Source organism: Grampus griseus, assembly GCF_964374135.1.
Source record: "Grampus griseus genome assembly, chromosome: 20".
NCBI classification, from domain to species: domain Eukaryota; kingdom Metazoa; phylum Chordata; class Mammalia; order Artiodactyla; family Delphinidae; genus Grampus; species Grampus griseus.
This window is the reverse complement of record NC_139014.1, coordinates 1487650-1508707: the sequence shown is the minus strand read 5'-3', so window position 1 is coordinate 1508707 and position 21058 is coordinate 1487650.

The window sequence follows — 21058 nt, the reverse complement described above, 5'->3', positions numbered from 1 at the left end:
CTGGTGGACATGCCAGATCAACTGGTACTTTCAGTGTGAAGAGCTGTGACGGAGCTCAGCTAAGCCTGTGCGCCACAACTACTGAGCCCACGCGCCACAAGTACCGAGCCTGCACGCCACTACTGAAGCCCTCGCACCTAGAGCCCGCGCTCCGCAAGAAAAGGAGCCACCGTAATGAGAAGCCCACGCACCGCAATGAAGAGTAGCCCCCGCTCGCCGCAGCTAGAGAAAGCCCACGCGCAGCAACGAAGACGCAACACAGCCAAAAATAAATAAATAAAATAAATAGATTTTTAAAAAATAAATAAATAAAATAAAATGATTGTCATATGAAGAGACAATCAAAGAGTGGGCAGTTGAAAATGTAAGAAAAAATGTTACAGAGGCGGGTTGGGACGCTAATGTAAAAATATGTAGGATTTGCCGGTTTTTACAAGTTTATATTTTTGGATTTATTTAATCCTTCTACACAAATAGTTTCATGCCTAATTCTGTATTCATCGTTTGGATTATTTTTCTTAATCTCCCCAAATTTGTATCATTTCAGGAGCCACAAAACTGGGGAGAGCCCCCGGCTGGGGTACACGCAGGGTTGTTAGATGAGTCCCAGGGAGAGCTTAGTGGGGAAGATGCTGCCTGCCCTACCCAGAAACCTTAGGGATGAGGGGAAACTCAACAGGCAAAGAGGGAAATTGAGCAAAGATGGCTCACCTGTGTCTCTTCCGCATTCTCTCTCCTCAGCTGGGCTGTTGACGTACACACGGCATCTCTGTGTGGTCTTTCCATCTGGGCTAGTCTGGGCTTCCTTGCGGCATGGCGCTGGGTTTCAAGAGTGCAAAGAGTGAGCGTCCTCAGGAAGCAAAGCAGAAATCCACGGCATCCTCACGCTCTAACCTCAGACGTCACAGAGCATCACTTTGGTCATGCTCTGGCGGCTGAGGCAGTCACAGAGGGCTTCCCTGGCTTAGGGGAGAGGATGTGGAACCCCCCACCATGGGCTCCTCCACGGGAGGATCGTCAGTATAGGGGAACCACGTGGGATGAGGGACAGCGCCGTGGCCGTTTATGGACAGAACAGTTTACCACATGGAGGAAAAAAACGTGAACAGAAAGAACGTTAAAAGAGGCCTGAAGGGAAGCCTCCTGCACTGCTGGTGGGAATGCAAATTGATACAGCCACTATGGAGAACAGTATGGAGGTTCCTTAAAGAACTAAAAATAGAATTACCATAGGACCCAGCAATCCCACTCCTGGGCATGTACCCTGAGAAAATCCTTATTCAAAAAGAGACATGTGGGCTTCCCTGGTGGCGCAGTGGTTGAGAGTCCGCCTGCCAATGCAGGGGACACGGGTTCATGCCCCAGTCCGGGAAGATCCCACATGCCGCGGAGCGGCTGGGCCCGTGAGCCATGGCCGCTGGGCCTGTGCGTTTGGAGCCTGTGCTCCGCAATGGGAAAGGCCACAACGGTGAGAAGCCCGCATACCGCAAAAAAAAAAAAAAAAAAAAAAAAAAAAAAGAGACATGTACCACAATGTTCACTGCAGCTCTATTTACAATAGCCAGGACATGGAAGCAACCTAAGTGTCCATTGACAGATGAATGGATAAAGAAGATGTGGTACATATATACAATGGAATATTACTCAGCCATAAAAAGAAACAAAATTGAGTTACTTGTCGTGAGATAGATGGACCTAGAGTCTGTCCTACAGAGTGAAGTAAGTCAGAAAGAGAAAAACAAATACCGTATGCTAACACACATATATGGAATCTAAAAAAAAAAAAAAAAAAAAAGGTTCTGAAGAATCTAGGGGCAGGACAGGAATAAAGACTGGACATAGAGAATGGACTTGAGGAAGGGTAAGCTGGGATGAAGTGAGAGAGTGGCATGGACATATACACACTACCAAACGTAAAATAGATAGCTAGTGGGAAGCAGCCGCATAGCACAGGGAGATCAGCTCGGTGCTTTGTGACCACCTAGAGAGGTGGGTTAGGGAGGGTGGGAGGGAGACGCAAGAGGGAGGAGATATGGGGATATATGTATATGTATAGCTGATTCACTTTGTGATACAGCAGAAACTAACACACCATTGTAAAGCAATTATACTCCAATAAAGATGTTAAAAAAAAAGAGGCCTGACTCTATCAGATACTCTGTTCCCAGAGCTACTGACCTTACCATTTGGTCGGGGGTGGGGTCCCTATTCTGATCTTGCAGATGAGGAAACTAGCGCTCAGACAGGTTTGGGTACTTTCCATTGCCCAGAAAGTGGTTCTCAAACTTTAGTGAGAGCACTGTTGAACACCACTGCCCCCCAGAGATTCTGATTCCGTGAATCTGGGAGGGAGACCCAGGACTCTGCATCTCTAACAGGTCCCTCAGCGGCTCTGAGGCGCCGGCCCAGTGGCCACACTCTGAGAACTGTCGGCGTACAGTCTTGGAATCTGCATCTGTGTGAACTTTCACCTCATCATGGAGTTTGCAGTGGAGAGAGATGATATTCCTCAACCAGCGTCAGAGAAACAGGATGATGACTTATAAGCATCGTGTCTTTTATTCCAAGAGAAAAGGTTCCATGTGCATTAGGATAAGATTTCCTTTATCCCTTGCCCACTCCTCTTTCCCTCTCTCCACTCACTCCTGGAAGCCTTTAATAAAACAGGCAATATGGGCAGCAACTTGGCCGCAGCATAGCGAAAACGGCTTGTCTCTGTTCCACAGTGTCTGATAACTCCGGTGGGGAAACTTTATCAGCAAAATAACCTACCAAAGGAACGCTATGAGAGGCTGTCAAAAAAGAGCAAAAGAAAGACGCATCTAAGTTGGAGATGCTTTACTCTGAAAAACCAGTGATGTCCTCTTCCATTAGTGCTGAAGGTTGGAAGTAAGAGATGTGCCTAAGGCTAGAAACCCTACCCCGGAGCCTGCATGGAATGGGCCCCCATGGAGAGACCAGAGGGGCCAGAAGAGAGGAAAGAATCCTGGGAGGAGGAGAGGATGCAGTCTTGAGGGCTTCTTACCCTAAATTTCCAGTTCTCGGACATCTAAGGTTGTGTTTTCTGACCCTTTGCTGTTGGGTGGGACCAGGTAGCTAGTTCTTGCCAATTACTCCAAGACGAAGTGGGCGTTGCTTGCACGTGGGAGCGTTGACCTGCCAATGAGAGATCCTCGTCCTGCAGAGCTCTCCTTTTCCTCTGCCCCAGGGGCTGGTGACGTTCATGATGGCGGCTGCCAGCTGCATCTGGAGCAGAACACCTACCAACCTGTGATAGGCAAGTGGAGTGAGCGAGAAGCACACATCTGCTATTTTGAGCCACTGAGATTTGCGGATGCTGTGTTACCACAGCGCGAGCTAGCCTTTCCCAACTGATCCCCGAGAAACGAGAGAGAAGGGGCATTCAGGCACCTCTCCCAGGAGCATCATGAATAGGCCAAAATGAGACAGACTGGGAAAAATAAATAAATATGTGTACCATTCTCTGGCCACTGTGAAATCCGTGATGCTCTGATGGTTACTTTCCTCTGCATGTCTTCCAGATTTTGCAGGCTTCTCTCGGGGAATTTGGGCTGTAGGCCCTCTGTCGTTCCCCAGCCCCACCTCTTTGCTTTAACCCATTCCAGGCAGATCTATTCCCTCTCACATGGATCTGGTATGAAGGGTAACTTCGATCCAGTGGCCTGTAGCCAGATTCCAGTCTCAGATGCCAAGACTCCCTCCCCTCACTTACGCCCAGCTCCAGCAACATGCTCTGTCTTCTGCAGGTTTGGCGAAGATGCCAAGGCTTTGTCAGTGCGATGCCATCAGTATCCCCACCACCTACTCCCTGACCACCCTTTGGAAGGTGCCCGGGCGTTCAGCGCCGGCATTCATGGCATCCCTGCCAGTGTGTCCCGCCAGGCAGGAAGGAGGGGAGGCTTGGTGCTGCGGGGTTCCCAGCTCCCAGCACCCCATCAACCACCAAGAGACCCAGTTTGGGCCATTGTCTTGCCTGATGGAAGCAGAGGGACTGAGTTCCTGCAGAAGCATCTGAGACCCAAGCCTGCGTGGTGGGAGCCCGAGCTACCCTAAGTCCCCACCCTGCACCCCACCATCTGCTCCTCAGTGTTTTTATTGCTGTCTGGTTTTTAAAAATAAGTTCAAGAGGAAAAACAAAGCAAACTGGTAAAAAAAACAACGTGAAGGATTGAAACAATTTATATTTAGACTCTGTAAAAAAAATAATATATTTTCACCATCTTTAGCTCTATAGTCCTATGTTTTTCATTAAACTTTGGAAAAGAGAACGCCCCCCCCCCGAAAAAAATCATGGCTTGCTCTTCGTGCACTTGGGGCTCTAGGGGTCTCTGCTTAGTCCCTCCGTGTCTTCCTAACATCATCTCAAATCCCACCCCAGGCTCCTAACAGACCTGAAACTTCCTGTATGGACAGTAACCCCCCCTTTTTTTTAAAAGCCACCCACTACCTTTGAGCGTACTCCCTATATTTGGGTTATTTCCCCCTAAGTGATCTGCATTTCCCCAAGATAGAAGCCAGATACTTACTCTCCCATCGTTCTTGCCAGGAAGGGCCCGGTCGCGTGACGTAGGCTCAGCCAATCGGAAACACCTTCGTGGGATATGGATTCGGGAGTAACTCCAAGAATGAGGCACCACACAGAATCCAGTTACTGGAAGATGGCTGTGTGAATATCTGGTTTCCAGGGTAGACACCGAGCTGCCAGACAGAGGCTGGATCTGCAGTGGGGTCCTGGGCTCTGCCCGGTGTCATCCGAGGAGTGGCCAGGGCGTTGTCTGGAGCAGTGCTGAGGGTCATTTGGACCTTGTGTCAGGCTGCAGAGGCCCCGGCCTGGCTCTCTGGATCCCTCCAGGTTTTATGAATATCCTTTAGTAAATTCCTTTTCTGGGTGAATTTTGTTGGTTACAACTATGAACACTGATTAATACAGTAGATCACACAGAACCCCACCACCACCCAAGATGCATGTTTCCCCTTACATTTCAAGCTTCACAGCAAAGAGAAAGATGTTTTTCCAAGGCTCTCCTGTCCTCTCCGATTCTGGTCCAGTCCAGCAAAGCATCTGAATTTGGACACTTGGGAAACTTTACGGGTGGATAAATTCCTTCATGCAAAAAATAGTAATCGAGTGCCTGCTATGTTCCAGGCAGGACATGATAGGTCCCTGCCCTCAGGGGGCTTACAGTATAGTCAAGGAGACAGACCTCAACCAAATAATCACACAGACAAATATAAAATTGCAATTGTAATAACAAGTGCTGCAAAGAAGAGAAAAGAAGAGCAAACAGGTGTGTCAGGAGGTGACAAAAGGCTTGCTTGAGGAATGACACTTATGGTGGACACAATGCTGCAAGGTCATCAGGCCTTTGTTTTCCTCCCAAACACAGATGACTTCGTTTTCTGGCCTTTCTCGCTTCTAGGAGGGCCCACGTGACTAGGCTTTGGCCAATGGAATAAACGCAGAGATGGGGTGAGCCATTTCCAGGCCTGGCCATCCGACATCCTCTGTGCAACCTTCTACACTCTTAACTTCCCCAATTCCAAGATGGCAGAGCCAGATGATGGAAGATCCTGGATCCCTGAGTGACTTCTTGAAGGAGTCACCAGGGAGAGCTGGAGACATGTCAGACTTTAATGGTTGTAGGAAACAGACTTTTATTGTATTAAACCATTGAGTCTTCAAGGGCTTATTGTTACTGCAGCTTAGCCCATTCCACCCTAGCTGATACACAGGTGGGCAGAGAGCTGAAGGATGAAGAGAGGTTAAATGTATAAAGAGAGAGGAAGTGAAAGCATCCCAGGCAGAGAGAACCGCCCTATGCAAAGGTTTTGCGGTGGGAGAGCATGAATAAAGTGAGAGGCAGTGGGATTCAAGATAGGGCCGTGGACGTTGGCAGAGGTTATGAGACAGGCTGGGGCCTGGGACCCTTTGCTGCAGGGCGTGCACCTGGACGAACGTCTCCTGGACGAACGTCTCCTCTGTTGACAAAATACAAAGAAACTGTAAGGAACTAAAAATAACTGTGTGCGTGTGCAGTTGGGGCAAAAGGTACAACAAGACCAAAAAACCCAACTGCCACTTCTGAAGAGCTCGGAGCAAAAGCAGGGATTCGGGAGCAACAGCAGAGTCCTGGGCAGGCCCCGTGCACTCAACACCACCAAGGGGTGGGCAGCCCACCTCAGCCACCACTCCTGCCCGACCCCTGGACCTGCGCCTACCCTCACCCCATACAAGGAACCCTCGCCCCCGCTTCGGGGAGCGAGCAAGGGGACCTGTTACTTGTTTTCTCTCCCCCCCTGCTGCAGCAGGGGCCCCAATAAAGCCTTGCCTGAATTTCTGGACTGTCCTCTGATCAATTTCTATTGATTGGTTATGGAGGCCAAGAACCCCGGTTGGTATCAGTTAGACTGTATGAGCCACGTAGGGACAAAGGGAAGGAGTTAGGTCGTCAAGATTCCGGCTTGCTCACGTCCCCACTGCCCGGAGACTCAGGCTGGGGGCCTGCCTGTTTGTTTTCAAGCCAGAGACCCTGGAGTTCTCCACTCTTAGCCCCGCCTCACTCCCAGATGAGGAAGGCTTTGAGAAGAAACTGTACCTTTCCCTACAGTAAGCAGCCCAAGAAGCCACAGGCATTCGGGGAGTCGTGGGTCAGATACTTAATTATTCTAATTATTCGAATCTAGAAGTCTCTTCTCCCCGCACTGCCAAGAACAGAAAGTTCCTTTTTTGAAAAATAGCGTAGTTTGTTGGAAGGGTTGAATCTCATCCTTGATCCACAAAGCTCTCAGACTCACCTCCAGACCTCCAGAGCTTGAGAACACCCAGACACGCTCCCTCCCCACGACCACGGACAGAGCAGGAGGGGATGGAGAGGGTGGGGTCAGGTGTATGCCATTCTCATTTATTTTTAAGAAAAGCCACCTTTCAAATGGGGAGATTAGGGTGGACTTGTACTTCTAAACAACTGTGATATCATCGCTCTGATATCATCAGATAAAGAAATTACTCTAAAAGTATTGCCTCATCTACAAAGCTTAGGACATTTTTTTCCCTTTTGCTCTCTCTCTTTTTTTAATCTTTGAGAAAGATAATGAAAGAGGACGCTTGAAACCCCATTTCTATTGATGTTCGAACACACAACTGCTGGATTTAAGAACCAGGGGAGATCAAAGGGAATGGGTCCCATTTTGATAAAATTACAGCATCGCTGGCAGAGGGTGTGGGGCTCATTTAGGAACTCGGAGGCAAGGAGTTGTTAACACACCTTCCTTCGAGCCAAAGACAGAAGGAGAAATGCCTGAGACTCCAAGGGATTCATTAGGAGTGCGGCTAATAAGGTTACAGCAGCTGCACGCACATTCGGCTGACGCGTCTGCCTCGGCAAAACCTGCCAGACCCCAGAGTCAGTACCATCCAAAGGAGAAACAGGTGATGCTGACTCTACCCTGGTCCCAAATTTAACTGGTCGGGCATTCGATCTGCTCTTATTGGGATCTGGGGTGAGAGTCTGGGAGAGATAAATAGAGCTGGAGATAGAGCAGCAGGTAAGGAACGAAAAACTTTTCATCTCCTCTGGGACTGAGCCTCTTACTGCTTTCCTCTAAAAATGGACATTCTGGTGGGTTTCCATCCGCTTTCCACCCACCAGTCCACGACTCCAGCTGCCGTTCCCATTATGACTAGCTTCTGCCCCAGTCCCTTCCTCCCTCAGTCCCGGTCTTGTGCAAGAAACCACCATCCAGGCATCCTGCCCAGCGACCTGAGAGCCATCCTTGTCTTTTCAGCATTTGGTCCTACCCGCACCGAAGGCACCACCGCACTCCATGGACTTTAATTCCATTCTCCCTCACATGTGTCCCCTCCTCCCCTCCTCCAATGCCCACACTTGGACCTTCTAATAACAGACTAGAGGAATGTGAAGAAATCACCGATGAGAGCCTGAGAGATGTTAAAATAGCATTTATAAATGAAAACCACTTGAAGCAAAGCCAGAGAACTGCACGGGTTTAAAAATCCCCCATTACGGGCAGGAGGAAGAAAAAAAAACCTAATAAATTTCGTTTTGAAACCGTGAAGTCTCACCCCCGTCCCTGCTGAGACATACTTACGCATCTCTTAGGGATACGAAAATTGATACAGTCATTTCGGAAAATAATTTGGCCACGTATATCAAGAGTCATAAAAACGTTCATCTCCTTTGACCCAGTAATGCCACTCCCGGGAATTTACTGGAGGGAAATAATTCAAAACGAGGAAAAAAAGGAGGGGAGCTAGTTCTATATAGATGTTTATTACCTCCTTGTAATAACAAGAATCTAAAAGTAAAAGAAATGTCCGATTATTGTGGAACATGAAGTAAATTTCAGTGTAATTAACTCAGTTTTCTATTAGGTCATTGCAAAAATAATAAATATGGGCACGAGGTAGAACTGGGGGAAAATATACAGGAAATAATGCTGAATGAGATACATGTGCTCCACTACTGCAACTGCAGAAAAACATACACCTTTACAGACGAGAAAACGGAAGGGGCATTGAAGACGTAAATAATGGATATGATTGACTAGTGGGATTATGGACATGGCCTCTTTGATGCTTTCAAGTTAGATGGAAATTTTTCAAGCCCCTTTGAAGCGCCCTAATCAGGGGAGTGGCCGTGGCTGTGATGGGGGGGGGGTCTCCGGCCCCAGCTCCGTGGAGGGAGGGGGCTCCCTGCTGCCTGCGGTACCCCACGGAGGAGGGTGGCCAGCCCCCGAGCTGGGGCCATGGCTGCCCTACGTAGGGACAAGCTGGCAGAACCCTGGGGGCCTCCCCAGCCTGAAGGCAGATGCAACCCCATGTCCCCTTAGGTGAGCAGCCTGGGGTCTGGGTCATAGACTGAGAGCAGTCAGGGTCAGGGTTTGGGTACCGACCCTCCCCTAAGGATAGAGCGTGTCCAGGGTCCAAACAGTGAAGTTAAGTCTTCCAGCCGAGGTAAGGAACAGGGGTGGGGATTCTGCGGAGGACAGGAGGAGGGTTAGAGAGACGGATGGAACGTCGAAAGGGTGGGCTCAAACGCCAGGGGGCACGCCCTTGGCCTCAGCAGCCAGTGCCCACCCAGGCTGCTTCGGGGCGGCCCCAAACCCACTGACCCGGCCACCCCGCGTGGCACGGCCCCCTCCTGCTCTCTTCTGCCCCTTTCCCTCCCTCTGACCCTCCTCTTTCCTCCTTTCCTCAGCCCCAGGCCTGTCAATGGCACCCAAGGGCACGGTTCAGTTCCCCAGGGGCACCCAGCACTCCCCAACGCTGACCTCGGGATGGGTCGCTGTACGTGCGGGGCCGTCAGTCTCGTCCCAGTTCCAGATCCGGCCGTTTGCTGGAGGCCTGGCCAAGGCGCTCCTGTGCCGTCCTGTGCGTAAACTCCCTTTCCTCACAAACGGGCTGCTTTCTGCAGGCCTGGCTGCCGTCCGGCTGCACGCAGAGGGGACGGAGCACCGGGGCTCTGGCTGGTGGACACCCAGAGGGCAGCAGGCCAGCAGGAGCTCCTTGCCCCGACGCACCATCATGGACTTCCCGCCCAAGCAGCTGCTTCGGGATTTGGAAGCAGCATTTGTTCTGGGGGTGGCGGGTTTTTCCAGGACGGGCGCTGGACTCAGAGGAGTCTGAGACGGGGCGGCGCAGAAGCATGATGCCTCCTGCCTCTGTTCTCTTGGCAGGTGCCGTCCATCCACGAGGAGAGGGGCAGAGCCGGCTTCTGAGAGACTCACGGAGGAGAGGCCAGGATCAGTTAGCAAGAAGATGTTCTTATCAGTGTTTTCCCTAGAAATGCACTTGTTGCTTTCAAGCCCAAAGGTAAGTCAAGCCAGGCTAATCCAGGGTAGACTAGTAAGAATCTGTTTCAAGGAGGACAAAAATAGGGACTTCCCTGGCAGTCCAGTGGTTGGAACTCCTCACTTCCACTGCAGGAGGCCCGGGTTTGATCCCTGGTCGGGGAACTAAGATCCCACATGCTGCCCAGCACAACCAAGAAAAAAAAGAGAGAGGGGACCGAAGTATGATGCGCTTCTGCTCATCCCCTGTACATCAGTAGGTCCCCCAAGTTCCCGAGGGCCTGTAGAGACTAAAAGGCAGTTTTCAACATTCCACTTTCCCTCTGAGATTTCGCAGCGTTGCAGTCGTTGTCACTGGTGACTGGGTACTCCTGACACTGGGGTGGCCCGTCCTTTGCTGCGGGGAGGACCTGTGCGTCACAGGACGTTTAGCAGCGTCCCTGGCCCCTGCCCACTCGCTGCCAGCAGCACCCCGAGTTGTGACAACCAAAAATGTCCCCGGACACTGCAGGGGGAGGAGGGGGAAAGAAGGAGGATGTTTGCTAATCCAAAGTGACATTCAACCCGGCTCCTGCACAGATGATCCGTTTCTCGTGAAGAGACAGGTCTTTACGAATAAGATTTTGCTGTTCTCTAGGGTGGAACCTGGCTAGAAAGATCAAGTTTCTGGTGCTGTAATATCTAGAAAGGAGAATGTGCTAGAAGAGGCCCACTGTTGGTCACATGGCACATTCGAGATGTCCCTGCGTCTACAATGGCCCTTGTGTGGGCAGGGTGCTTCCAAGCTTAACCAACGAAGTGAGGAACATCTTTCTTTTAAGAAAAAAAACATTTGTCTCATGATTCCTTGAAATGAACCCTCTCAGAGCATTTCTAGTTGTGCTTCATGTTTTATTAACTTGACAGACTGCCTGGGCTGCAGAGAACCCTAGAAGATTAATCAGAAATGAAGAAAGCATTTCTGAAATTCTTACGTATGTCAATTTTGTGTAAAGTGATTATCTACCCTAATTGTTATACTTGTGGCTTTTTACGCCACAGCTATCGGCGAAAATGAGGCTAACAAAAAAGTGATGGGGCTTCCCTGGTGGCGCAGTGGTTGAGAGTCCACCTGCCGATGCAGGGGACACGGGTTCGTGCCCCGGTCTGGGAAGATCCCACATGCCGCAGAGCGGCTGGGCCCGTGAGCCATGGCTGCTGAGCCTGCGCGTCCGGAGCCTGTGCTCCGCGGCGGGGGAGGCCACAGCAGTGAGAGGCCTGCGTACCGCAAAAAAAAAAAAAAAAAAAAAAAAAAAAAAAAGTGATGATGAGCAATTCAAATCCTTCCCCAGGGAATTTGCAATATAGACTTATATTTACCATGACTACAAATCCTATCTTGTGTATTAACACATATATATAATGCTTCCTATGTACCATGCACTACCCTAATGGTTCATAACATTAATTCACTTAACATTCAAAACAGTTCTATGAAGTGAATACTATCATTGTCCCCACTTTACAGGTGGAAACACAGAGGCACAGAGACATTAAGTAGTTTGTCCAAGGATACACAGCTGGGAGGGGGCAGAGCCACTGTTGCTTTAGGGAATTTTAAAAAGCAGGTGAGAAGCTGGAACGAGGCTTCTTGTCCCACTTCTGTCGGTTTTGATTTGCCTTTACGCGGATTTCTCGGCTTGCTGGGCCCAGTTTCCCCCACTGTGAAAGGATGAGGTCAGACCAGTGTTTCCCAAAGTGTGCGGCAGCTACCAGTGGAATGAGAGATTATTTTCTGTAGTGTATGGGTAGAAGTTTTTTTCATAGTTAGATATTTATTTTCATGTATATTAGAAAAAAATATACGTAGTAGATAGAACATTAAATGTGTGTGTGTGTACGTGTACAGACATAAAATTCCCCAAACCTGTGATATCAAGGATAATATTAGTTGGGATGAGGCCCAAGTGGGTAGTAGCACCATAGCTTGGAACCAAATTCAGGAAACAGAATCACGGCCATCATAGCCCTTGATACTCACATGTCCCTGCCCTGCCTGGGTCAACGTGGGTGGGGTGGGGATGACCGCAACCCCCATGCCCAGGTGGACACATGCCCCGGCCCGGCCTGCTCGTCCTAAGGGTGGGCATGTGATCCAGGAGGACCAGTGAGGCCTCCTGGGCTTTCGAGGGCACGACGGGGATGCCTGGCACTGCCAGGAACACCTTGCCACCACCGAGAGGGGATGTAGTCAAGATATAGGCGCAGAGAGAAGGCCTCAAGGCACTATCAGAGCCCCAGACCTGGCTGGCCAGTCCCCAGGTCTACCCCTGGCTCTTTCCATTACCCAAGGCACGTGTCTCTCTTGCAGTCTGAGTTTGGTTTCCGTCCCTTTCCAAGGTTCATTTATCACAGGTGTGAAACATGATCTTGGGACTTAGTGAACAGCTGTTATTTCTAGTACCAGGTGATGACAGCATCACAGAAAAGGGCACGGCAGCCTGGGTGTGGAGAAAGGAGAGACACAGCAGTCACCTCCATGCTTCTTTTGGAAGCATGGCTGTCCTCTCTGCCATGTGTCAGGCAGCTTGGGGGGAAAGAAGGGGGGCAAACTTTGGTGTGGACTCCCCTGAGCCCTGGTTTTCTCATCTGTCAAATGGAAATCATCACAGCCCCTGGTAGGGTTGGCCTGGGGCTAAATGGCATGACACCAGGAACCTATCTAATGAAACCAAAAATGGTAGCAATTACTACTGGGTGCCAGTGTTCTCTATAAATTATTGTATTGAATTAGATCTTCACAACAATCCTATGCTTTAAAATCGTCATCCTTATTTTGCTCCGGCGAAACTGACATTCAGAGAGGTTAGGTGACTTGTCCACAGTTAAATGACCAATAAGGGACAGAGTGACCTTTCAAGTCATTCAAGCCAGATCTCAAACACCCCATCCAAAGTCTGGAAGCATGATCCCAAGGAGACGATCGCCAGAGGCAGAGCGATGTGAGGACCACTGGTGGCGGAAGGAAGGAAGGCAGACAAGACAGCAAGGCAAATACTCGGAGAGCTCTTCTCACATCCTGCCCACCTCGGAAAGTTCCTCGGAAAATCCTGGGGTTAAGGCTCAGAGGAAAATCAGCTTCATGGAACAAAGGTATAGAATAATCCAGAATAATCCAGCCAAGCGCCCAGTCCCGATGCACAAAGATGAACTGACATTCATACACCAGCACACACCCCAGATGTTGCTAGGGTTGGATTACACGGGCTTGGAAATTGCGGGCATGAAATGTCTGAATGATAACAATAGAAAACAGATCAAAAGCCCAAAGAAAGAGATCAGGAGAAATGAAAACCAGAAGGAACGGCAGGGGGAGATGAAAGGGGAGAATTACAATTGGACCAAAGCAGAGCCAGTGTTTAAAGTTCTCCTGGCAGTTGACCCATACCCAGATGAGATTTTTGCAGCATTCATTGGAGGTATGAAATTACCCTCTTTGAGCAGCGTTGTAGACTTCTGGGACCTCAGGGTCGAAAGAGTTCCTTGACAGTCTCCGAGGCCCACTTTTAAAGAATCTAGAAGGTGATCAGTACCTGAATCTGCACAGACTCTGTCATTGTCAGCAACTCCATAAAGACCAGGGTGGTCAGTAAGGTATAAGAGGGATGGAAAATACAATCTCCCTGGCCGAAGTCACCTCATTGCACCACGGATCAGATCACTCTCAGTCTCAGTTCCGATCATACAGAACCCAATTTACACAGACTTTAGCAAAAGAGGGAAGGCATTGGCTCAGATAACGGAAAAGTGAAAAGACACTCTAGCTTCAGGTATGGTTTGATCCAGGGGTCGGCAGCACTCAGTGTCTCTGATCTGCTCCACATTTGCTTTATTCTCAAGCTTCATATGGGGACATGATAGCAATTTTCAAGCCTATATCCTCCCAGGTTTGAGTCCAACAAACCTCTCTCCCAGAAAGTCTCAGCAAAATACTCATCAAGACCCACTTGCTCTAACAGGGTCATATGCCCATCCCAGTGGCCAGAGGGCTGTGATGCTGTGACTGGCCAGGCCTGAGTTACATGCCTGTACCTAGAACACGTAATAATGTCAACTCCATCTCCAGACTGAGAACTGAGAATAGGAGATGAATGTTTCCCCTGAAAAAGTGGGGTCCCAGCATTAGGAGAAGGTAAACAGATGCCAGAAATCAAAACCAACAGGTGTTCAGGGACTTCCCTGGTGGTGCAGTGGTTAAGACTCTGCGCTCCCAATGCAGGGGGCCTGGGTTCGATCCCAGGTCAGGGAACTAGATCCCACATGCATGCTGCAACTAAGAGTTCACATGCCACAACTAAGGAGCCTGCGTGCTGCAACTAAGGAGCCCGCCTGCTGCAACTAAGACCCAGCGCAACCAAATAAATATTTTAAAAACCAACAAACAATGGGTGTTCAGCATTCCCCATCCCAACGCTGTCCCCTAAATATGACTCCCTTTGCTTTTTTCTCACCTCACAACAGAATAGGAAGTAACAGCATTGTTACTTGGTCCCTAAACATCAATGCCATACGTCGTCCACGTAAGAACCACCCTCTGACACCTACTTTGACCATGCAGCATCCTACACACTGGGGTATCCAAAAGGAATCCAAGCCCTGGTCCTGATCACACTCTAGTAAGATGGGGGGTAGGGGGTGGGAATATTGGCCTAAAGGGAAAATTCTAATCTGAAAAAATCTCAGGAAACGTCTTGGTTCTTTAGATAAGTCTCTTGGAAAGAGACCTGCCCTGCTCTCATCCCATCCCCCAAATGTTTACCAATAGCTCGGCAGTTAACAACAGACTTTCCCATTTAATTTGTGAAGCTCCCACCGTCTCTAGGAGCTCTTCCTACTTTGTATTTGATGGATAAAGGGGGAAAGCTTAGAGACGTTGGTGATTTGCATGGGATCACACAGTTCGTAGGCAGTGATGCCCAAACTTCGGATCTTCTCCCCGACTCCCACTGGAAGCCACACGGACCTATGGGAAGCCACAAACTTTGTCGCTCAGGCTGGATACAAAGGAGGCCAGAGGTTGTGCTGAGACGGAACAGAGCCAATGCCCTGTCGTTAGCTTGTGTTCTGTCCTACACAAACCACACGTACGAAACTGTCGGCCCTCCTACAACTGAATTCATTCCATTGACAGCATTGGAGCGTTTGGCCTGTCGACTAGATGCCAGGTCCTGGACTAAGCCCTGGGATTCTGGGGACAAAACGGGTCCTGGCCCTCCGGGAACATACATTTCGGGAAAGCAGAAGAGAATAACCAGGGGCAAAGCCACGTGACGGACGCAGTGGCTAAGACAGACCGTTCAGGAGGCCTGGAGGAGGGCCCCCGGGAAGGCTTCCAAGAAGAGGAGGCCGAGGAGAGAGAATGTGGGAATAAGAAAGAATGTCCACGTGAACCGGAAGTGGAGAGGAAGGAAGGGAGTTGGGTAGCTGGAGATGCTGGGAAGAGCGACCTCTACCGGCCACAGGGCCTCCAAGGTGGATACGGATTGAGTTCCCTGCGGCTGCGGCACAGAAGGTGGGTTGGCTGTCGGCAAGTCCGAAGGCAGAGAGAGGGGCTGGGACACTGCTAGAGTCACCCCGTGAGGACAGTGCCACCGGGGCTAAAGCAATGCTGACAGAGGTGGGGCGACAGACTCGGGTTGGAGAGGGATTCGGGCGGAAGACGTGCCAGGGCGAGGAGGGTTGCAGAGGGAGGGGCCGGAGAGTGGAGGGTCGAAGGGGGCACCCGGGGTCCTGGCATCAGTATCTGTGCCTGGTCATGGTGGTCGGTGAGAGCAGCGTGGGGCAGGTGGGAGAAGGATGCTGAGATGTTTGAGCTGCGTCGAGATTGCGATGTTTCGAGAATGATACGGGAGATGTCCATGGGGCTGCAGGCTGTGCGGGGGTGGGGCTTGGGGACCACTCTGGGCTGGAAAGAGAGGCAGGGATCATCACGGAATAGCCACCGAAACGCCATGCGTGTGGGTGGTCGCTGGGGCTCTGGAATCGGATGCATTGCTCAGGAGGAGGTGATCGAATGAAAAACAGACCAAGTATAAAGTCCCAGAAGACGATACTTAGGGATAAAAAGAAAAGCAGGAGAGACAAGTATCCTGGGAGCCAAGGGAAAGGAAAGCTTTTTAAGGAGAGGCGAATAGTCAAAGGTGGCAGGACACCTGGAGAGATCAGTGCAAAACAGTGCTTATGGGATTTTGCAACAGAAAATTCCTTGGTCTCCTTGGCAAGTGTGTCAGTGGAATGCTGGGACCAGCTGCCAGCGTGTGGTCCATGAAGAGGTGGAGGGGAGGTGATGACACAGCTGCCGTGGCTGGGGACAGCTCTTTCAAGAAGCTTGGCGGGGAAGGGGTGGAGAGCGATGGGGCCATCGATGGAGAGAGGGTTTGGGGCCTGGGGGCTTAGGCTGCTGTTATTTCAAGATGATAAAAGGTTTGGGTGTGTTTATATGATGCCTTAGGACCCTCAGCAGGTGGGTGGGGATGGGTTCAGGGTTCAGACAGCAGGACGAGCGTCTACTTTCTGAAGCTGCAGGGAACAAGACGGGGGAGAGTCATGACAGAGATAAATGCATCGGTGCGAAAACAAGACTTTGAGAGACGTCAGCCTGCTAACCTGGATTTTGTCAAAGAATTAGGGAGAAAGAGCATCTATGAAAAGTGAGGGGCCAGGCCTGGTTGGGCCAGGCTGGCCTTGAGAACGATGGCAAAGATTCTGGGCAGCACCAGAGGGGAACAAGAGAGGCAGCCCAGCAGTGGTGGGACCGCTGGACTCAGAAGCTTGAGGCCCTCGTGGTCCAGAGCAACCCAACCGTAGCAGATCAGATCAGATCTTCTGACCTAGAATTTATGGCAAGGTCAACCAGGCTGGGCTGAAATATTTTACTGATGCAGAAAGCATTAGCTAGACTATTAAAAACAATAAAATACAGTAAAGAAAAATTGTCTCATCTACTCTGGGGAACAACCTTTTCAAGCACGTTAGCAGCGCCTGTCTGCTGTCCAGGTGACGGGATGTTAGAAATAATACTGATCCATTTGTGAAGGTAGGTCCGCAGACTCCTTCCTTGACAGTGCTGCTTGGCGTGGACTGCTATACAAAAGCGCTTGAAAGGAAAACCTTCCCAAACGCACCCTGACTTATGTTTTTCAAAATTCAGACTGGGCAATGGGAATGAGTCAAAACACATATTTTAAAATTTAATGGAATTTTACATTTTGAAAAATGAATGCAAGAACAAAAACACCAGCATATTGGAACGATGTAAGGGACACGAGTGACACTTTGAGTATATGCCTCCAGCTTGGAGTGACAATGATCTTGGCGACGTCCCACTAGGAGGGATGGAGAGGGGGCGGGAATGGTTAGCCATGGTCCATCCTCCCAGCTTTTAGGAGTCATACGTGCTGTGAGGGGCTGTGTGCTGGGGCGTAAAGGACAGAGACCACTGAAAGGGACCACTGTGCAGTGGCAGACACCGGGGTGGTGATACAAGGTACAAGACACAAGAGCTAATATTTATTGGAGGTCCTCCTGGTCTGACTGCCCCGGAAGCTTTTCGTGGACGGTCTCAGGTGACCCCAACAACAGCTTATGACACAGTTGCCATTAATTTTTTTTTAGTTTATTATTTTTTCCTTCCAGTTTTATTGAGGTATCATTGACATACAGCACTATATAAAAGTTAAGGTGTACAGCCTCGTGATTTGACTTACATACGTCATGAAATGAGGGCCACAACAATTTTACTGAACAGTCACCATCTCATATAGATACAAAAGAAAAAGAAAAAATAGTTTTTTTGCTTGCGGTGAGAACCCTTAAGATTTATTCTCCTATCGACTTTCATGTATAACGCCCAGCAGTGTTCATTCTACTTACCATGTGTACATCACATCCCCAGCACTTATTTATCTTATAACTGGAAGTTTGTACCTTTTAACCGTCTTCACCCAATCCCCCCTCCCTCCACCCCTTGCTTCTGGTCACCACAAATCTGATCTCTTTTTCTATGAGTTTGTTTGTCTGTTTTTGGAGTATAATTGACCTAAAACACATGTGAGTTCCTCGCGCACAGCACAGGGATTTGCTATTGCTCTACGTTTCAGAATCATCGCCACGGTTAAGTCTGGTTACCATCTGTCACCATACAAAGATATTACATAATTATTGACTGCATTCCCACAATGTACATTTCATGCCCATGAATCATTTTGGACATAGTTAACATTATTATCATCTCTGTTTTGAGGATGGGAAAACTGAGACATATTGTCCAGAGTTGCCCAGCCCACAGCGGGCAGAGCCAGGATGGAAGCCCAGATGTGTCTGACTTGGGCCAGCGCTTTAAACCATAGTGCTTTCCTGCCCTATTTGTTGTTCAGCCTGCAGAGACGATGATTTCAAATCTAACACTTTATTTATTTACTTATTTTTTGGCTGCGTTGGGTCTTCGCAGCATGTGGGATCTTCCCGGACCAGGGCTCAAACCCATGTCCCCTGCATTGGCAGGCAGATTCTTAACCACTGAGCTACCAGGGAAGCCCCAAATATAACACTTAACCTGCTTGCATCTGCTAACAAATTCTTGTCAGCAGTTCTGATCTCCTGTGTATGTGTCTGTTCTTCAGATTCTCTTTTGAACACGTTGTTACATCTTACTGGAGTTCCCTCATTAACTGACTCGCTGAATCAAATCTTTGCTGTGCCCATTTTATACTTGCTTGACTATCACAATTTTACCTTTGTGAGAATCATCCATGAACAGTTGGCATGGAAAGATGTTCATGCCACAGACCCAGGATTGGCAAACTATGGCTTGTGGACCAAATCTGACCTGCTGCCCGTCTTTATAAGTAAAGTTTTATTGGAACACAGACACACCAAGGGCAGAGTTGAGTAGTTGCCACAGAGACTGCACAGCACGCAAAGCAAAATGTTTACTCTCTGGTTCTTTACAGGAGAAGTTTGCACTGATCCCTGCGGTAAATGAAAGACTGTCCGCGTGTAGGATTCCAGAAGTGTCGTCTATACACATGTGCACACACACAGACAGACAAAAGCAGAAGGGATTGTCGTAAGATGTTTAACATAATATCATTCATTCAGAAATTATTCACGCAGCCTGCACGGAGTGGTAGACTGTGAATAGGGTGACCAATTTGTCCTGATTTTCCTGGAAGTTTTCCCGGTTTTCAAACTAAAATTCCCACGTCCAAAGAATCCCTGAAGTCTCAGGCGAACCGGGATGATAGGTCACCCTACCTGGACATCAGTCTGTCCTGGCCTGGGTCCTGGATTCACTTCTTATCGGCCTCTTGGGAAGACCACTTACCCTCTCTCAGCCTTGCTTAGTTCAACTGCAAATACAAGACCCTCTGTTCTGCAGAGGATGGAACGAGGTTATGAACATGCGGTTAGTAAACCATGACAGTCAGCGCCAGGGGTTACATCGCTTTCTCTCCAAAGTGATGTTCCACACTGGCTAGATTTTGTGTGATCTTATAACATAAGCAGGATGAGAGAACAATTATCTGGAAGGTGGTCATATAATTATAAGGTGACCATAGAATTTGTTGTCCAAACCAGGACAGTAGTGCGCATGAAACGGAATTCTTAATAATTATACTGGGATAACAGTAGTAAACCAGGACACACTGTCACCTGGTCACAGACCACAGAGTGACTCGGGAGCAGCGGGGCGGGCCTCATGGGGTTGCCACCTGTGCCGTCATGCAGGCTCCCACGTTCAGAGGGTCCTGTGTGTGGGTTAAGGCTCTTGTTGTTGAAGCCTCGAGACTCTTAAAATTCTCAACTTTTGAACCCGGAACCCCACATTTTCATCTTGCACTGGACCCAACATATCCCATACCCGGTCTTGGCAGGGTCTTTCTGTGCAGCACGAAGAGACGGTGTGACCTCTGAAACCCCTTCTAGAAGGCAGCTTAGCTTCCTGGCCCCAAGGAGAAAGTTCCAGTTTTAACCCCAGCGAATTCAAGTGGAAATAGCAGCACGTAATGAGGCAAAGGATGGAGCCTGGGGTCCCGAGCGACCTTAACCCTCACCTCTGCCCCACTCAGAGCTGGTGGCGGCCAGCATGAGCTCGGGGTTCCCCGGGAGCGACCTCCCACCTCTTTGAACTCTGGCTTTGTCTTCGGTTCACATCCGCACAGCCCGGCAGAGGAGTGGGCAGCGCAGCGGTGCAGCTGCGTGGACCCTGGAGGGCATTTGATGTTACTCATCTTTCGAAGTGCAGCCTCCTGATTTGGTGCTCCCGTCCCTGCTAAGGGCTGCGAACGCCATTTATGGGGTTTTCAAGGGCAATCGCTGTAAAATCCAGTTCAGTGTCTTAACAAACCAGAACAAAGGTGGGTGGTGAGGCCAGAGGAGGGCGGCTGCTCCAACAGTGAATAAGAAGTGGATCCGAAACTTGGGTGAACCCCAGAAACGACCCAAGAACCCAACCAAGCACAGCCTGTTCTAGCCTCGCTTTGGAGACGGGGCTGGGGCGGGGGAGGGGGGACCACTGTTTTCAGGTGGTACCTCCCAGGGCCCGACTGTGCCCATTGGGCCTGGCAGTTTCCCAGCCCAGGCACGACTGACATTTGGGCTGGATAATCCTTTGTCACGGGAGGCTGCTCTGTGCCTCGCAGCTGTTTAGCAGTATCCCCGCGTGCTACTCCATAGATGCACCCCGTCCCCCTGCAGCTGTGACAACCCCCAAATGTCCCCAGTCTTTGCCCAATGTCCCTTGGGGAGCAAAGTTGCCTCTAATTGAGAACCTGGGTTTATAGCATCAAAGAGGGTCCACATTTAGGGTGACGGTGAGGATCGGATGAGTTTATAATTGTTAACGAGCTTAGAATGATGCCTGGCAGGGTGAGCACTCTGTAAGAGAAGTATTTGTTAAATAAATAAAATTGTTGCCCTCCCGCCCCCTGGTACCACGTGGAAGCTGTTAGTCCCACTGTAACCGACCAGGGTTCTTGGGCTCCTTGAGCAACAGAAATTGATCAGAGACCAGACAAGAGATTCAGGCAAGGCTTTACTGGGGCCGCTGCTGCAGCAGGGGGAGCGAGAACAAACAACAGGTCCCCTTGCTGGCTGGCTGAGGCGGGGGGCAGCTGGCTCCTTACGTGGGGTGAGGGTAGGGGTGCGTCCGGGGGTCGGGCGGGAATGGTGGCTCAGGCGTTCTGCC